The 18,639-nt window shown below is 45.2% G+C and overlaps 1 protein-coding gene across 3 annotated transcripts in view; it reads left to right on the top strand.

The window, feature by feature from the left end:
• lmx1bb (LIM homeobox transcription factor 1, beta b) overlaps positions 1 to 18,639 on the top strand; it is a 54,768-nt gene that overhangs the window by 6,637 nt on the left and 29,492 nt on the right. The gene's annotated exons all lie outside the window — the stretch shown is intronic.

The raw sequence follows: 18,639 nt of genomic DNA, 5'->3' as shown, positions 1-18,639 counted from the left end.
TTTTTACATACTCTATAAAGTTTTACTGTCCAGCAAAATGTTATTTTTGAATGTTTCATATGTAACCCATCCAAATACATACGCATTTTTTTTTTTTTCTTCCAAACTATCTCATTTGCGTGCTGTAAGCAAAAATGAAATTTAGGTCACGGTACTACGAGTTGTAGAAAAACAGAGCAGTGATGAAGCCATAAAAGCCGAGCTCCGGGAACCTGTCTCACCTCCCATGTATGCTGGACGATCCCCCGGTGTGCTGAGAACTGCTTTTTAGAACTGTTTGGAGTGCCCTCCTGTGAAATTGTTGTTTTTTAATTAGCTGTGCTTGGGACGCTGCGGTAGTGTGTGTGCGTGTGTGTGTGTGTGTGTGTGTGTGTGCCGGAGGAGAGATGCTGACGGCTGGGTTTCTGTGTTAGCTCACAGAGTGTGTGTTTTACTCACTCTAGGACACTCCCGCGTGGCCTGGCACTTTGTGAACACTCATATGCACTACAGGAAAAAGAAAAAAAAAAAGAAAAAAAAAAAACTAGGATGTACTTTGTGTTGTCAACCCAGCTGTGTAGTTTTGCAGTTAATTAAAGAGTGTCTTCAATCCTGCTGAGGTATTTCAGCAGCAGCAGCTCTGATCTGTGGGTGCATGCTCCTTTTGTGCAAGAACTTTCAGCTATACTTTCCTTTTCTTTTCTCTCTTTTTTTTTTTTTTTATTCTCCCTAAAAAGGATAAAAATGCATCTTTAGCCACTGCTCTTGGGTAAATAAAAGAGGACCTCTACAGAGAGACAAATCTAATGTTAGAAGCACTAAGCCGGATAATATTGCTTCAGCTTGCTGGGATTTTTTAGTGCTCGGCGAGGAGCTAGCTGAAGCTGGCCCCGTTCCTCTGTAAGGAAGTATTGGGTTTTATGTCAACATGGCTCGGCCTGTCCCTGCAGCATACTAGGATGCATCATCTGTCATCTCATGGTTTGCTAACTGCCCCCCTCCCAACACATTTAGACCCATTAAATGAAGGACCTGTTGGAGCTGTATTTATTTGCATCACCAGCTGCATCTTGGACTGTTTTTTTGCTCTTTCTGGTTCCCACAAATAGCTCTCTGAGTGATAAATATTTGATTCAAGCATATCGTTTTACAAGAGCTCTTGTGTTTATATAATAGTGCTGCTATAAATTTTTACACCGACCATATCTATAAAAGCCTCAGTAGTCTGCTGTTTGAATGTTTTTCGCGATGCCGTCCGTAAATCTTCAGTATTATGTTATGAAATCAGGTGACGCCGCCTTACCTTCGACTGTGTTGTACTACAAATGAGTGGGTGCAGAGTGTTTGTGTGCTTGTGTGTGTAAATGGAGGATGGGGTGGGCATTAAGCATACTGGTGTGTATGTGTACGTAGCAGCAGTTGGAACACAAAGCACTTTGCAGGACGCTATGGGAAGCCACAGAGGCTCAGCCACGGTAATGCCCAATCACCACTTTAGAGGCCAGACTGGTGGCGAGGGATGTGAAGCGAGGTCTCTGTGGCTTTGTGTGGGGGAGCTGGAGTGCAGGGGAGGAGAAGGATCTGCAGAGGGATCTGCCTGGTGTGCTCACATTACACTGGATGATAGCAGAGGGGTGCAGAGGAACTCAAGCATGCAATTTGTTGGTAGCCACAATTTAACCTCATCTCCTAAAGCCGGCTGTTAGGCAGCCAGTGGGACATGTCAGTCAATCGGGAATGCTAATCAGTGACGGTGGAGAGTGAAAGCCTCTGCTCGGCAACGTCCTGATTTTCATTACTGGCTCCGAGTCCTCGGGCCTTCAGGTTTATTTTCACAGCATGACAACTCTTCATAACAAAAAGGAAGGCTACCACAAACCATTAAATGCAATTTACAAATTAGATTTTGGCTAAATCTGCAAAATACCGTTATAGGCTCCTTAAAGTAGGCAGCCGAGGAATACACACACTCAGCAAATGTTTTCTATTTCAATTTGCCAGATTACGTGTTTAAATCAGACGAATGAAGCGTTTTTTACGTGACCGTGCTGAAACAATTCATTCCGAATATCATTTACGGTCTGTCGGCGGAAGTGTGGCATTTAAACAATTATTTCTCAGCATTTTTTAATTACGTCTCAGACGTGTTTTGTCTCATTGCGCTTCCATAGTTTGGAGGTGGCTCGCACTTGTTTCTCCGGGCAGCCTGGTCGAACGTGCATGAGAAATTGAGACATGGCCTCTGCTGCTGGCTCGCAGTATCGCTGCTGGCCCCAACTGTGTATATGTGATCCCACTCTGGAATGTTTTTCCAACACGTAGGCTTTTCACAGATACACTAGAGAGGACTGGCATCATAGTGGCAAGTGCTGCATTCAGACTGTTGTGTGCCCAAGGCTTACTCTCACACTCACGTCACACATTCTAGCTCTACATGGGAATGGGCAGAGCTGTGTGTTTGTCTACATACACCCCAGGTTTTGGAGAGGGTGTGGGCGCATGTGTATGTGTGTGTGTGCACACTTGCTTCCTCTCTCTGCTCCTTTCTTTCTTTGTCTCTAATCTAAGCTCCTCGCACTGCCTCACATTCACTCTCCCTGCAGTTTAAAGATACATCTCAGCACCTCATCGTAGCTGCTGCACGTCCAGACTCCGGCAGTATAGATTGTTGTACATGCGGGAAAACACGTTTCTTTGTCTTTTTTTTTTTTTTTTTTTTTTTTTTACCCCTTTTAATCTTCATCAAATGAGATTAGCCCCCAAATACCGGTATTCCTGCCCAAAGTGACTGACAGAGATTTGCACTTTTATCATTAAGTGTGACACTAAGCTGGTCGGAGCTTTGTCTTGAATGGAGGGTCTGACGGAAACGGGGGCTCCTAATCCTTTTATTTGTGTCAGGCCCAGAAAAGGGGGAAGAATGGGGCCGGGGTGGGATGGGGCTGCAGAATGCCACGGCCCTTAGTCCCCTCCAGACCCGGCCTCCACAGCCAAGTGAGCATGAGACTCATCTTATGTGGTCTATGCACTCGAGCGGACGCATACACACTCATGCGCACACGGGCACGCATTTGTGCATCTACAGTATGTTTGAAATGTTTGCTCAAGCACACGCACACAGTCATAGATACGCCGCCTCATTTACATGTGCATATGTTCACCTACTTCCGCGTCCAATCACACAGTCATTTTATTGAGTGCGTACCTGCTCACGGCGGAGCATGCACCGGTCTGCGAGTGCATGGATTGCAGTGGCAGGAGGTTCAATCTAGGATGAGATTAATAAAGTTTGCCGGTTCCCTGGTCGAGGTCCAACGCTAGGCTTTTGTCTGCGGCTCACATCGGGTTGTGGGGCTTCAGCTCCTTTTGTGTGTGCACCCTTGTGGTAATCCATCTGCAGCGGGAGTCCCCTGGGGCACTTTATTTACTCATTCAACTGTTTGGAAGTCTGTTAGACTGCAGATCAGATGCAGTGAAACCAATGTGATTACTTTAACCAGCACTTCCAGATTCCTGCCCAGCATCTCCTCTCACCCTGAGCTGGTGCGCTCTGCAGGTGGGAGGGAAGGTCCACACTGTGTTTCCCACAGGTGGAGAATTTACTGGTGACAGCGCGACGTGTGACGGAGACGTTCAATAATTAACTAGTCAAATAACGGTTTATCAACAACTGTTTTTGGCCTGTAAGGGGCTGGCGATGTACATTTATGGTGTAGGGTAATACCATGATGCAAGGAGGGGGGTCAGACCGGCTGTTCTTGGCTCTGGGCTCTTCAGTTCAGGGATCTAGAGGTCTCTGAAAATCAACCTCGACTCAAAAATCTGACCTGAAGTCATTGAGCTGGCCAGAATTATTAGTTAATCACTTCACTTTAAAAAATGCCTCTCTGATTTTTTTAGGAATTGTTCACACTTATCGTAATTCTTAACTATTAGTTAACAATATATCTGCCCGTTCCCACTACAAACATATCAAATACAGCCGCTTAGTCTGTGGCCCCACACGTCTATGTTTGAAGCTATTGAGGGGTAACCCCAAGGTTGGATCTTTTCCTTAACCTGACTAAGTACATTTGGTACCTAAACCTAACCAAACTGCGTCATTTTCACATTTATAACAGTCCAAAAGTCATACTATGTTATAATACATGAACCGTTAGTCGACATGCTTTATTTTTACATTTTAACCACACGCTGAATATTATGCAAACTGAAGCTGGAGGGAAAGATGGATCATCTTGAATCTTAAGGCCACTGACCAAGCTGCCAAACTGGACGAGTTGGGACTGAGAACGTGTCGAATATTTACATATAATGTAAACAACATATTTAACATAACCTCTACCACCAGTTAATCTCTGATACATATTCGCATTGTATAGGATATGGGTAACTTCCTGTTTTTTAATTCTATGTTCGAGAAAGGCACATTTTCTGTTGGTGTCAGATAATTTATAACATCGTGGCGATGACTGCTGTTGGAAGGGCTCCCTGGGAATTTTTGCCTGTGGCCCCGACAGACTCTAGACCTGAAACTGCGCATACCGACAACAAAGTACAGGATGTTATGTTCTGATTTGACAGCGGTTGAGCAACATCATGTTTTCACTGATTCTTCTGAGTTCCATGTTTTGCTGTCCGACAGCAGGTCCTCTCTCTGCAGTGTCACCCAGCGTCGGGGCGAGACTCGCTGACATAGTGTTGTGGTTCCATTCTGTTCATACCACACTGAAGCTAGGTGGAGCCTATGTATGGGAAACACTGGGCCTGACACCTGCAGCTACAGAAATCAACTTTGAGGTATAATGATTTCTTGCACGCTACTCAGTGCACGAGTTGATGTTGTAAATCGATCAGCCCACCTTAAATGTGACAACTTTGACCATGAAGGTCTGCTGATCTGTGTCCTTAATGAATTGACGGTGGCGCGATTTGATTGAAAAAAAAAGAGTGAGAATTAGTATTTTATCTACCCGGGGCGGACTTCATACCATTAGGCTGCAAAAAAAGAGGAAGTAAAATGTCGTTCCCCTGCTCACGCTCACCGCTGCATTCAGGAGATTAACAGGAGAAATTACCAGTCGGGAGTGCAGTGGGAGAAGGGTTAATAAAAGGGGGACTCCTGTGAAAACCAGGAGTGTTGGCAGGTATGGGACTTTTGTCTACCTGGCGGGGGGGGGGTGGCCCACATACGGGAAAATGCACTGACTCATCCCTCTCTGTCTGTCCTGTTTACCGGCCTGCTTCAAGGGCCATTCCAATATTCTCTGTTATGAAGATTCTGCATTAGTTATTGAACCTCCTGTGCCCACACACTGTAGAGCTGACTTGATTCTTTTATTATCCCTGTTTGTTTGAGTTTGTTATTTCCTCCCCTTGCATCTCAAAGATACAGGTTCCAAATTCGGTGGCTGGCATTTGTCAGGTCTCTCTCACAGCAGATCATAATTCAGCACTCTAGCAAGTGTGGTGTCACAGTGTAAAAACTAACATCTATGTTTTATTGCAAACAATGAGACGGATTTGGTTATCCATCCATCAACATAAACCCAGAGCTATGTATTTGGGGCTAACCCTCATGTTAAACCGTTGCAGGCTGTCAGGCTCTCTGAATTTACTCTCCGTCTCTTCCCCTGGTGTGGCTGGGGAATATGGCTGAAATCAGCTGCCAGGACCGGCATCTACGGCGCGAGCTCCCTAAACTCGCTGTTTAGGACCAGCCGCTGATTGGTGATGGCTGTCTTGGCAAGAATAACAACCCCGTATGAAAACAGTGCGGATTGGGTTTCCATGCGTCTGACTCACTCCCGTCCTCTCTGACCGGCCCCCCCACGGCAAGCCAGCATGATTTGTGCATGAGGTCCCGTGACCCATGGAAGCTTCAAAAAGCAGCGAGGGGAAATATTTGGATGATCCTGATGGGGGAGTGGAGACGTGGGAGGGAGGGAGGGAGGGAGGGAGGCAGAGATGATGGGGGCTCGGTAAGAGCGAGGCTAAGCAGTGTAAGGCAACGCAGATGTGGAGAATCTGCAGTGCAGCCGTGATGACAGGGGAGTGTGTGCGCGGAGGAGATGAGTGCCCATCTTGGACTCACACAGATACACCCACCACCACCACCACAACCACCACCATAATGGTCTCTGAGGACAGCTGTAACACAGACATTATGTCCTGCATAAAAAAAAAAGGTGGCAAACAGTAGACGAAACTGTGCACAGGGGGTTGGAAAGGGTTGCAACAGAAGAGGCATTTAATCATCAGGTACCATGCCATGATACTGATCGTCTGTACCTCACCCCCCTGCTGTACACCCCCGATCCCTTCTCCTCTCTCTTACCTTTCCTCTGCTGGCTGGATATTAATATTTCCCAGAAAGCTTCCACAATACGTCTTCCCGGGAAATTCCGAGACTCCTGAACGCTGCAAAATGATCTGGTGTCTCTGAGAGGGATGGATAAGGGGATAAAACATAAAGATTTTTCAAAGTGTTTTCTGTGCTTATGTGATTTCATAGAGCTCTCTGGATGGAGATTTCTATCCGGTTGCCTTGATAAGAAAAATGTGTTGCTGCAGGTGAAGGCTGAGTTGTTTGCTCTATTCATCTAAATTTTCTCCTCTAGCTGATAGTATTTTTTGATTCAACCTCATGGCCTCCTAGCACATTATTTATGCAGAGAGTCTGCCTCTGGGGCCAGTTCAATGGAAACCCCACTGAACAGAAATAGCTTTAGTAGGCTGAGGCTTGATGCAAACCCAGGCTCAGCATTTAGAAAATCAAAGCTGTGGTCTGAGGCTACCTCAATCATTCTTTGGCTTCTATGCCTGTCGCTGCCTCCTCCTGAGAGTGGGTGGGTGGACTGACCCCCAGGGTGCCTGTCTGCCTTAACGTTGGCCCTGCAGGCCCGGCCTCACAGGGGAGTGCCAGCCCCGGGCCGGAGTCGTGCTCTGTAACCAGAGCTCCAAAGTTGTGTTGTGATCCCAGCTGGAGAGACAGCTCTGGCTCTGAGCGGAGCCCTCTCGCAGCGTGCAGCCGGGGTCACCGGTGGCCTCTCAACCTTCATCACTCCACTGTGCTCCTGCGAAACACCGACTCGGACTGCGTTATTTATTGAACCGCAGTCTCCGCTTCTTCTAAGACTCGCAACAAATATCAGAGAAGTGAAGTTTTGATGAGGTCATGTTATCAATTACATCTGGCTCGGGAGGTTAAACTACACAAAATGTTGGTTATGCCTAAGCAATTTTCGAGATGAATGTTTCACATGACTTATGCTGTCAGTAATAGCACTCTGTCGGTGAAAACACAACGACAGCGTCATCTGTTATGTCTATGTTGGACCGTCTCGCTTTTACACTTTAATCTGTAAAGTAACCAGAAAATCTGGGTTGGGGAAGAACTTGAGTGTTTGTGGTGTGAACGTGTCTTCATGTCTGTGTTTTCACAGTTTCGTACTCCAGCGCGTTTATCTCCTGGTATCTTATAGGTTCCAGCTTAGCTTTTATTTAATCTGGTTTTTCACATTCCTGTGTGAACGTGCTTGCATGTGTGTGTTGCGTGCCCCTTTGTGTGTGTCTGTGCGTGTGTGTGTGTGAATTTGGTCTGTCACTCAGCCAAGCATTGGACATGCTGTTGGCAGGCGACACAGTCTGTGGATTCTCCTCTTGGTCATGCTGTTCTGGAAGGCTGAGAGCGGTGCGTGCCACCCAAACCACCAGCCACCTCCCCCCCCTCTCTATCATCAGCAGACCGGCCCGCTCCCTGCTCTCCTTGCTCTCCTTTTCCTGGGCCCCAGAGCCTGGGCTGTGGCCTGTGGATGAGTGCTACATCCTGGCTGTCAGCACAGGGGTTAGCTGGGGATTGGCCTGTGGTGGAAGTGCAGTATCTGGCCCTGTCTGTCAGCTCCTCGTTCCACTTCCTCCCGCCCCTCAGCGCACGCTGCAGTCAGTGGCACAAACACGCGCCGACCGAGCTGCGACTGACTCACATCTCTGGCTTGAAAATGAAAGGATCGCCCTCAGAATAGGCATATTCATAGCCATGCCAATGAAAAGGGGCTGTTTAAAACCCTTAAGTGCTCGGGTGTTGTGTTTTTAAACAGACCACGAAAGCTTTGACAGACGGTTTACTATTTCACCCTGTATTTCATTTCAGGTAGTTTTAACTGTCACTCTCTGACTTCCGAGGAATGACCACTCACCCACAGTGTGTACTTGCATACAGTTACAGCTCCCGCGCAACCTTTTTTTATTTTGGACGACCCGTTCTCATTCATATGACCGTTGGTTTTACAAAACGTGGCACTCGTATTAGATTTCTATCCTCCGAGAACCTGATTTTGTGTACGCACGTGAAACCTGAGTGCGGGCCGCATTATCTGATGAACACAGGTACATACATGCTTACACACACATGGACACACATCTGTCGCGCACATGCTCGCAGACAGGCTTACACATGTCGAAGGATTTGCGACTATAATCAGATTAATTGGTCCATCTCTCCTTGGAAACATCACATACACACATGAAGGCCTCTGGTAGCGTTCAGCTGGATGCTGCTTACACTAACCAGAGGCCAGGCAGCAGGCTCAGGGTCGGCCGGGTCACAGCGCGCTCTCTGGCATCAGCATCTCCTCACGGCTTACATGTTCGAAAAATTATTACAGCCTCGTTCGCTCTGACAGAGGAGGAATTTTTCTTTGCGCTCCTCCTGAGAGGTTCCGGTGTGTTCAAGCCGCTTTAGTTGAATGTGACACAGAGACACTTTTTTTGCCACACAGCATAAACATGAGAGCTGGTGTTGCTTGGCAGAAGCCGCTGCCTCTTCAAAGAGAGCGGCAAAACACGCTTGGCCTCTGCGATGAATATTATAAGTGCATTAACCATAATCCTTATTAACATTCTGCAGGCTGCATGCAGGTTCAGTGCCGCAGCGTATGTTTTTCTTGTCGCCCACAAGTATGTCTACGTGAGGGACTATCTACACACACGCTGCCATTCATGATTTTATTATAGGGTTGAGCCTCACCGCAACTCGTGGACAGGAACGCGTTCTACTGCCTGTCTTTCTGTCTCCTTTTTTAAATTGTCTAATCTCCTCTTGACTACATATTCCTCTGTTTCCGTGTGTAGTATTGTCTGTAGTATGTAGTGCTACTATGTTAGTGGTATAAAGTGTTGAGCCTTATACCCATGTGGTACATCTGCCGTTGTCAGGTGCAACATTGTGGAGTAGCCAAAGTTTGATCAAATCGAAATTACGCGAGTCAGCTACCAGAGTAAAACACTACATTTTGTGACTAAGAGTGCATGCAAACTAATGGCTGACGGATTCATCTATTGTTTTTTGTTCTACAAATGTCAGAAAAAGATAAAGAATGTTGATCCATGTTTCTCGAAGCATCCTCAAATATCTTGTTTTGTCCACAACCCAAAGATGTTCACTTTATTGTCATGGAGGAGCAAAGAAATTATAAAATAGTCACTTTTAAGAAGCTGGAATCACAGAATTTCCTTCGTTTTTTTTTTTGTTTTTTGTTTTTTATGAAATATCTTAAGCGGATTAATAAATGATCAGAATATTTAATTAACAGTTGACATTAATTGTTGCAGCTCTTGCTAAAACCAACATGTGAAGAATCGCGAAAAAGCTAATGGACTGAAGCGTCCGGCTTCTGCTTCTCCAAGTGGAAGCACCAACTTAAGCAAACCAACCTAAACATCGAGAGTTCAACAGTCTGAAACAATTATTGTAATATCCACTCTCACGTCCACTGTCGATATGAATTGACTGATATGGTTATTTCAAAGCCGATACCAATAATGAGTAATGAAGGAGACAGATAAGAAAAGGTACACGCTTAAAGTGAAATATTGAATCTTGTGTATCCAAATCTAGAATAACCACTGACAGATTGCCAATAAGTACAATTTAGTACTGTGCTTCGAGGTTTCTGTTTTCTGCTACTTTAAACCTCCACGTCACTACATTTATTTTAAAACTCCAGTTACCGGTTACTTTGCAGGTTCGTAAAATATTGAGTGTTGGGCCTGTGACACGTAACCAATTGGATGAACCCAAGCGTTCCATTTTTTAATTAATTGACTCGATCGCAAAAAACAACAATACTCATAATCCAACAAATGCAGAATATCCCTAACTTTTGTACCATCTGAACAATATCCAGTTTAGAATCCATTCAAAGCACATTTAGAACGTGAGGGAAATCAAAATGCTCAAGAGTTCATCTGATTGCTGTGCGAGTGCATCCAACAAAAAAAAAAAAGGTTGGGAACCAGCGGTTTAAGTGGTGAAAACTTGATATGTATGCTCTCAAACCAACTCCCTCCGAAAAATAATGGCAGAAGAATGATTGTGTGAATTTTGTTTAGAGTTGTATATTCAATCCATCTCTAAATAGCAGCGAGATGTGGTTTACCAAATCGGAAAAAATTCAGATAGTGTTAGGTAAGCTGTCAGTCGGGGAAAAAGACCAAATTAACATTCACATACTTGCTTGTGATTGTCCAAATACACAGTCCGCCTGCTCTGCCTCATGTGGTAAACCCGGCGCTGCTGGCACTTAAGGCGAGCGAAACAACCCATAAAAGCGTATTTTGCAAATACAGTTTGACCCAGCTCTGGTTTTTTCACACATTCTGGCGCTAATAAGCTCTGACACACCCTAAACAACCACCCTCTCAAAGAGCACGTCGAGTGTGGAGCAGCGGTTTGGTGTCCAGGGGAAGCCTGTGGTTCTGGAGCCAGAGAAGGAGTCGTGCCCCGCCGTCCCACAGAGATGACAGGAAGATAAGAAAGAGAGGTGGCCTCTCCGCACAAAAACATCCCACCGGGAACTAACCTAACCTGGGGGAGACGTGGAGGGCTGCAGGACTCTTGTCAAAATCTATCCTTACTGGAAGGAAATGTGCACAGAAAAACACAGTCTCTGGGAGCGTTAGACACCCAGTAGCACTCACAATCTGCTGCTAGATGTTCTTGCGGTATCACAAATATCCATATCAAGTTTAAACTACAACAGCATGCCTCTGTATGTCACAACTTTGGCTTTGTGACATGGTTTCTCCAAACCAACAGCCACAGAAATAAAGGAGGGGTCGGGGGCGGGGGGGGCTAAGTACAAGCGACAGACTCTTGGCAGACACGGCCCCTGCAGCTACAGTATAGCTTAGAAAACCGCTTATAGTTTGCAATATTAGAGAAGGCGAAGTGAAAAGTTAGCCATTTCTCTCAGACGATGCGTAATGAGGGAACCGTAGGGAAGGAGAAACAGCGAGCGGTTTGTGGAAGCGGCACTAACACAGGGATCAGCAGCATTAAAAGAGATTTACACCCCGAGCTCTTAAACAGTTTTCTTTTGCTCAATGGTTCCTCTTTTACAGATATTTCAAGGAAGTAATAAACTGCACTGACAAGCGTTCGAGTGGCTCTGAAACATCCCTCATGGGCAACAGAGCTCCATCACTTGTATCACGGTGCCTCGGCTCCGGATCGTTATTCCTGTACGAGTCGGCCTCTTTCTCTCCGTTAGCAGCGTTTGGCCTCTCCTGGATATTACCGTCAGCTCGTTGTTGTTTATATCAAAGAAATGTTGCGTAACTAACTCTAATACATCAGGCACGATGTTCTCCCGAAGGGTAAGTCAGTTCAACATTTATCTCGTAGCGAGCGGAGCTGTTGCCGTGTGGTTTTGTCCCTCAGACTGTTTTTCCTGACGGTTAAGTTCTTTTGAAGCTGTCTGCATGGTCCAGAATGAGGCCCTGCACAGTGTAAGATGTCATACTCCCACTGTGCTGACCAACTTGCTCTGTGGGCCTTGATGTGCCCATAACATTTAATGGTACTTTGGCAAATGCTAATGGAAACTCTTACTTTGCCTAGCAATCACATTTCATTCCCTTCTCTCTGGTTTCTGTCTTTTTTTTATTTATTTTTTTTATTTACCATAATTATTCATTTGCCTCTTTGATATACTCAAGTATGAAAGAAGAGTGGAAAAGAATATGCATTATCTGCTAATTATTAAGATTACGAGTGGGATAAATAAACCAGAACGAAAGGGAACATTTGTCTCGAGTCAGGCACGGTTCCCTGCGTTCTGCTACCCCACAGGGTGGATGTTTGTCTCGCTGGGATAGCAGAACATCACAGAGTGTCCCTTTGGATGTGGAGCTGGGACCAGGGCTGGCGAGGTACTCCAGAGGAGGAGGAGGAGGAGGAGGAGGAGGTGGAGGAGGAGGAGGAGGAGGAGAGGGGTGGGTCATGCCGTGGCATGTCTCAGTGTGGGATGAGGAAACATCTCGACCTCGCACAGGTTCAAGAAGAAACAGCCTGCTTCTGATTAGTGACTCTGATCCGCAGTGATAAACAATTCCTGTGGTCTCCTGCTCACAGAAACATCACTGGCAGCGACTGAGTTCACGGGTGGTTTGGGTGTTTGTATGTATGCTCAGACATGCAGGGTTTGAGTGTGCGCTTGAGAATATATCCAAACATCGTCAGTATCTTAGAAAAAGTAGCACTGATTCTGATTTATCTGGTGAAATTTGGACCCCGGTTGTATTTGTGCGAGCTTGAAATAGAATAATGTGATGTTCTTATGGTCTAGGGTGACATCAGAGTTGAAATTTGCAAGCCAAAACATGAGGGTTTGTGGTGATTTTATTAACTTAGTTACTAACTCAGTCACACAGACACATGGTTAAAGTCCCCCTCCAGTCAAAATGTGTTTTTCTTCCGTGTTCCTGCAGTTGAATGCTTGAGCCTCGCTGTGGAGAACGATGTTTGACACGAGACGGCTGTTTCCACGTTCGTACGCTGAATGTGCGCATTGTCTCTGTGCTCATCTGATTTTAAAGGATAAGTTCACCCCCAAAATGAAATTCAGTCATTATCCAATCACCGTCCTTCAGATGGTAAAGTGGCAGTGAAGTTTCAGAGTCAAAACATTTCTGGAGCCTCACAGCAAAACGGCGTTGCAGCATTTTCCTAAATAACTGAATTAGCCGGGTTAATTATTTTAAAGCATTAAAAAGACAGAACACAAAAATCTTAAAATGGCTGTGCACAGCTTTGCGTGATCCGAGTCTACAAAAGCCCTGAGATCCCAAATTGATGTGAAAAAACGTAATTTACATCATAAAACTGAAATCTTCACTTTAGCAGCTCGGCTTAAAGTGCTAGCATGCATGCGGGTGGATGCGCAAGCTTGATACTGACAGAATTTTCATTTTTGGGTAACCTTCTCCTTTAAGAGGCGGGCCTACGAGGATGATTCGTGACATCACAAATAGTTCGGAGCCTATCCTGGTCCAATATTTAGCGCACACAAAGTGGAAAGTTGAAGCCTCCAGTGCATAAACACTGAGAATATGTACAGTGAAGTCGGAGACATCCGGCTTATTTATAGATTCTGGACTTAATTGTAATGAGGAAAAAGATTTTAAGAATTTTAACAGGAAAGAAGACATAGGAAACATATCTGAAGTCAATTATTAGCCAAAGTAGAGTGTTTTTATACGTCGTAAAACATGTCTGGAGGGGATCTTTAAAAAGTAGGATAGATTAAAAAGATTAAAAAAACAGACATGCATGATATCACTCCAAAGCCCATAACAGTCCAGACCCACAACCCGAGGGTGATGGAGGAGTTTTAAAACTTTTCAGTCAGAGTCTGTTGTCCTCTTTGCCCTTGCTGGTAACTGGCAAGTTTATCTGTTGCTGCACTTCCGCGCAGATGCCTGGCATCGAGCCCCGAGGTGATAAAAACGTCTTCAGAAGGTAAGTGTTTATGGTGAGGATCCATAAGGTTAGCAGGATCAAAGCTCTGTTGAAAGGGCATTAAGCAAAGAAACAGGAATAATAAACAAAACAGCCAGTTAGTCATACAATCCGATTTATGACATCTAGAAAACCATGTCAGGGAGAGGCTGGCTGTTTTTTATGGCTGCAAAGAAAAACAGCCTCCAAGTCCGAAAAAATAGGCCAGTTAAGTCAAAAGAACAATAGCAGGGAGGGGAGGGGAGGGGAGGGGAGGGGAGGGGAGGGGAGGCATTTGAGATTTCACACCACAAATATACAGCAGATCTTTTTTTGGCACTTTATATTGTGTTATTTTCTCTCTTGTACAGGATGAAAATCGTGTTTGACTTTTTTTTGTTTTTGTTTTTCGCTCTCTGTGAATTTCTGGGTTTGTGGGGGAAACGCTCAGCAGCCCTCTGTCTGTCTCGCAATGAAAAAAAAGCATTTCGGCATCGGACAAGAGCCTTGTGTATGGCCCAGCTTGGCTTCTTCTCTGGCGCTCGTCGACCGGGAACGGCTGATTGAGTTGACTGTTTTAGCTGTGTATGTTCACAAATGCCCCCTGAATCCCCCACCCCAACAGGGCCAGATTACACTGAGGGCAAAGGTAATAAATACATTTCACTTTTTAGACCTCAGGGAACTTAAACCGTTTGTTTTTGTTTTCCTTCCTTGTGTTTTCACGCTGAAATCAGGTTTTAGGAGTTAGTCTGTAGGAGTGGGAGTGTGCACACCAGCCGGGCCTGCCATTCCCGTCCTGTCCGGTCATTTGCTCCAGGCTACAGCTTTAAGTGGGAATTATTACTTGGGAGATAAGTATGGAGATAAGGCGGTCCTTGCCTGCAAGATGTATGAGGTGTGCCGACACTGGGAGAGGTGCACCTGACCTGGAAATGAATGGTGTGAAGGTGCAAGTGTAGCGCATGAACCTCCTTTTTCACCCTGTCTTGTGAAGCTCATCGCCGCAGATCACCACACAGATATGAGACGGAGCAGTGTGGGGATTATTGGACTTTATCTACTGTTAAGATTAAAATATCTGTATCTAAGAAGGGAGGGTCGGACTGTTTGCTTCACTTTCTCTCACGTGTAGACGTCAGGTGTCCTTGACTCAAAAGGAACAATACTGGTACAACTCGATTCACCATTAATACCTGAAATAAGTAAAGAATTTCAGAGAGTGGGCCGTAACCTTAAAATTTAAACACCTAATATTTAAGTGATGTCGCATCTGGTGATTATTTTTCAGAAAAAAAAAAATTAACAAAGAAATCTTATCACAATTTCACAAAACGTCTCAAAATGACTCTTCATTTTGCTGCATTTTAGAAGCTGCATTTTTTCTTGAAAAATGACTCATTGTTCTCATTGTGTTGGGGGTGACGTTTGCGTCATTGATAGTTTATTCAGACCCTCGCCTTGACCGGCCACTATCTCAGAGTAATCTAACAGTATTGGTTAACCACCAGTAACTAAAATAAGCAAGAAAGGAATTCGGCCTGTGTGCCATAACCTTACAATTGAATCTGCTGATTATATTTGTGATTACTTGTCTGGTCTTTATAAAGTCAAAAATGTATGATAAATGCTAAAAAAAAAGATACGTTCCCACCGCCTATAGTGATGTCATAAAATTGCCAAAACCCAAAGACTCTTCATTTACTGTCATATGTGACAAAGAGAAGCAGCAAATCTTCTAATTTAAGAAGCTGGAACCTGACAATGTTTGACATTTCTGCTTGAAAAAAATCAATCCGGTATGAAAACAGTTAGCGATTCATTTTCTTAATTCTTTTTCAATTGACTACATTTCCAAGGTTTAATTATGAATCTACAAGGGAACGTAAATTGTCGAATGAAACGTTAATCTCGGGTTACGAAAAAATCCAAAGATGCCCCCCGCCCCCCAAAAAGTCACACCAGAATCCATTCTGTAAAAAAACAATGATTCATTTATTAAACGATACGTTTTCAACTATAATCACCAACTGTTTTGATAACCGGTTTATCAGTTTGAGTCATTTCTAAGAAAAAAAAAAAATCTCTGAACGAAATCAAATTACAAACCAAAACACAATAAAGGAATCGGAGATTTCTTTTTGTTTTCAGAACTGTGAACTGATTAGGTGGCTGCTCCTCTTAGGTGTGTGGGAGAAACATTCCTCCTGCTTGGTATGTTAATTCACAGCTCCAGGGCCTGTACCAGCCTTCAGTCAGTCTTTGAAGTTTCTCCTGCGTTGACGTCTCCCCATCAGCTGAACTTGTGGCCTCTTTGCATTTGTATTTATTAGACAATCCCTCGCATGTAAAAGATGATGTAGTTGACACGTTACAGGCAGCCGTTGTTTTCGCACGTTGAGGAGAGCGCTTTGTTCAACAACACGCCAACAAATTTCATGACACTTACATGCCAAGGGAGTTTGCTCGTTGGACGGCTGCCAAGACGCTAAAAAGAAGCCAGACCAGATCATTATGATCTCACGGTGAAGCAGAGTACCTACAGGATCCTTCTGTATTTACTCATCTCGGTCGCTTCTTTCACTTACAAATCTCTTCAATCCGTTTTTTACAAGGCTTGCACATTATTGGTGGTTAGCTACCTGGAACATTTCCTCTCATCTGCCAGTATCGCTTTTTTTCTTCTTCTTCTTCTTCCTCTTCTTCTTCTTTTCTAAAGCTCTCCACTAAGAGTCATTGTCAGGCAGCCAGCTAATGTCCAAAAAGGTCACCCGCTGTTATGATTGAAGCGAGCACTGGTGGTTTGACCCGCCACACAAAGTGGAGTTATAGGTGGCCGGTCAGCTTGTCAGTCAGGTTGGGTGGTTTTTTAATCATTTCATCTTTGCTGGGGGGCTCTCCTGAGACCCCTGCAACGTTTAGCAGTCTGCGGCTCAGGACCCCGGGGCTCGTCTAAGCCCTGCCTGTATCCGTGCTGCCATTATTAGCTCTGCTCTCCAGAGCACACCGCTCATCTCTCCCCTGAGAGGGCGGCTGAGAAATGAAGCGCGCTGGCTGGGCGCGGCAGCAGAGGGCCAATAGCCCGACATGGAACAGTAATTACTCCATTGATATTCCTCACACAATAACACTGTCATCTCTCATTTGCATAACCCCGCTCGGCTCGCCACAGCAGATGAATGCATATGATCTTGTCAGGGGGCTGCAGGAGTTTCGGCGGCGTATGAGTGGAGGGGTTTTTCACCTCCTTCTAGGTGCCGCGTTTGTTTCAAACACACAGGATAAACTGTTTGATTATGATCAAATGAGCAGAATGAAAGAGGAAACCACCTTTCATATGTTCTCTATATACTTTCTGGCTCAGCTGTCTTTGCGGTATTAGCACATAAACAACGAGATGGAGAGAGGAGGCTGCGGTGTATCAGGTTTGTAACCGTCTGTGTGCATGTGTGAGTCTGCCTGAGAGAATGAGAGTGTGTTGAGGGGGTGGGGTGTCAGCGGATGTCATAGGGCCCTGTCTCAGTCCTTGGTTAATGGCCATTGGTCATAGGCTGTCTCCCCTTTATTTCTTTTGCTCTCCTGCTCTATCCTTCCAGGTCTCCCACTGGAGCAGCGCCCTCAGGCACCGCATCATTTATTGCTGTCAGGAGTCACAGGGGAGAGGAGGGGAAGGAGAGGAGGGGGGGGGGGTGGAGACAGGGAGAAGATGTGCTGCAGAGAGAAGCCAATGGAGGCGATGGGGAGAGGCAGGCACGCTAGACTGTCAAATCTCAGCCGTTGAATATTTAATGGAGCCTGGAGTGTTTATTTAGTTAGCCTGTCGATTTTTACCGCTCTGTCAATAGCGGCTCCCGTGTAGCCTGCTGATGATCTTTAGTGTCTCTTCCCCCAGGAGAGGCCAGGCACTAAATGCAATTATGGATTTTCCTGCACCGCAATGTGTTTGATATTTTTACTGATCTAATTTGCAATCTGGTAGTTTATTGTTTGGCATTTTAGTGGCGCTCAAGTGGCGAGGCAAATTTGATTTCCCCTCATAATTCTTTATAACTTCATTAATGCTGTTAGCACATTGGCACAGATCTTAAATAAAGCTCGAGAATCATTGCATGGATGAATGCATTCCTCATTTTATTGTCTCCATGCCCCATTCTTTTTACTGATTCTGGTTCTAATTAAAAATCATCCTAGTGGTGTACTGTCTTTGTGAAATATGAAATCATAATCGGATTTGAATGGCTCCCTTCACAGAGGCATGCGTATTCAACCACTGTGGGCAGGACGGAGCGGAATCAAAACAACTTCCTTTCAGTGGCATTCGGCAGCTTCGGAGACAAATGAGGGTATTAGCAACAGAGCAACAAAAAGTAACAGAGGCAAAATAATGTGGGTGATTGTCTCCGAGAGAGGCAGCGCGGGCTCCACGTGCGCCTGTAGAGCCGTAGGATTTCTAGCCCTATGACGGATGTGTTAGTTAGAGGGGCAGCATTAGCCGTAATGCTGTTAGCATGTAGCCGTGTGAGTGATGTGCTAGTTAGATGCCCAGCAGTAGAGCTAATGGTGTTAGCGTGTTGAGCCTTCAGAGGGATGCAATCGGTTAGGCTGTGATGGATGAGTGTCGTGCCGCGGAGGCCTGCGAGCCTCCTCATTCGCCAGGCTGTCAGCTTCTTAAGTGGACGTGCACAATTAGTGCCGAAATCAGAGACTGCTTAATCTGATGGTAGGCTTAGCATTCAGTAGGAAAAATGGCTCATCTAGCCGGTGGTGAGTGAATGATGGCCCCTATAAAAAGACGAGTCAAAGCGGTGTAAGAGAAGAAGGGGCAGATACACATCTTTCTCATTCAGTGTTCCAGAAAATGTACAGTAAGTCGTACACGA

The sequence above is a fragment of the Sparus aurata genome, chromosome 5 (genome assembly GCF_900880675.1).
Source record: "Sparus aurata chromosome 5, fSpaAur1.1, whole genome shotgun sequence".
In the NCBI taxonomy this organism is placed as follows: Eukaryota; Metazoa; Chordata; class Actinopteri; order Spariformes; family Sparidae; genus Sparus; species Sparus aurata.
This window is presented reverse-complemented; position numbering and strand designations above follow the sequence as displayed.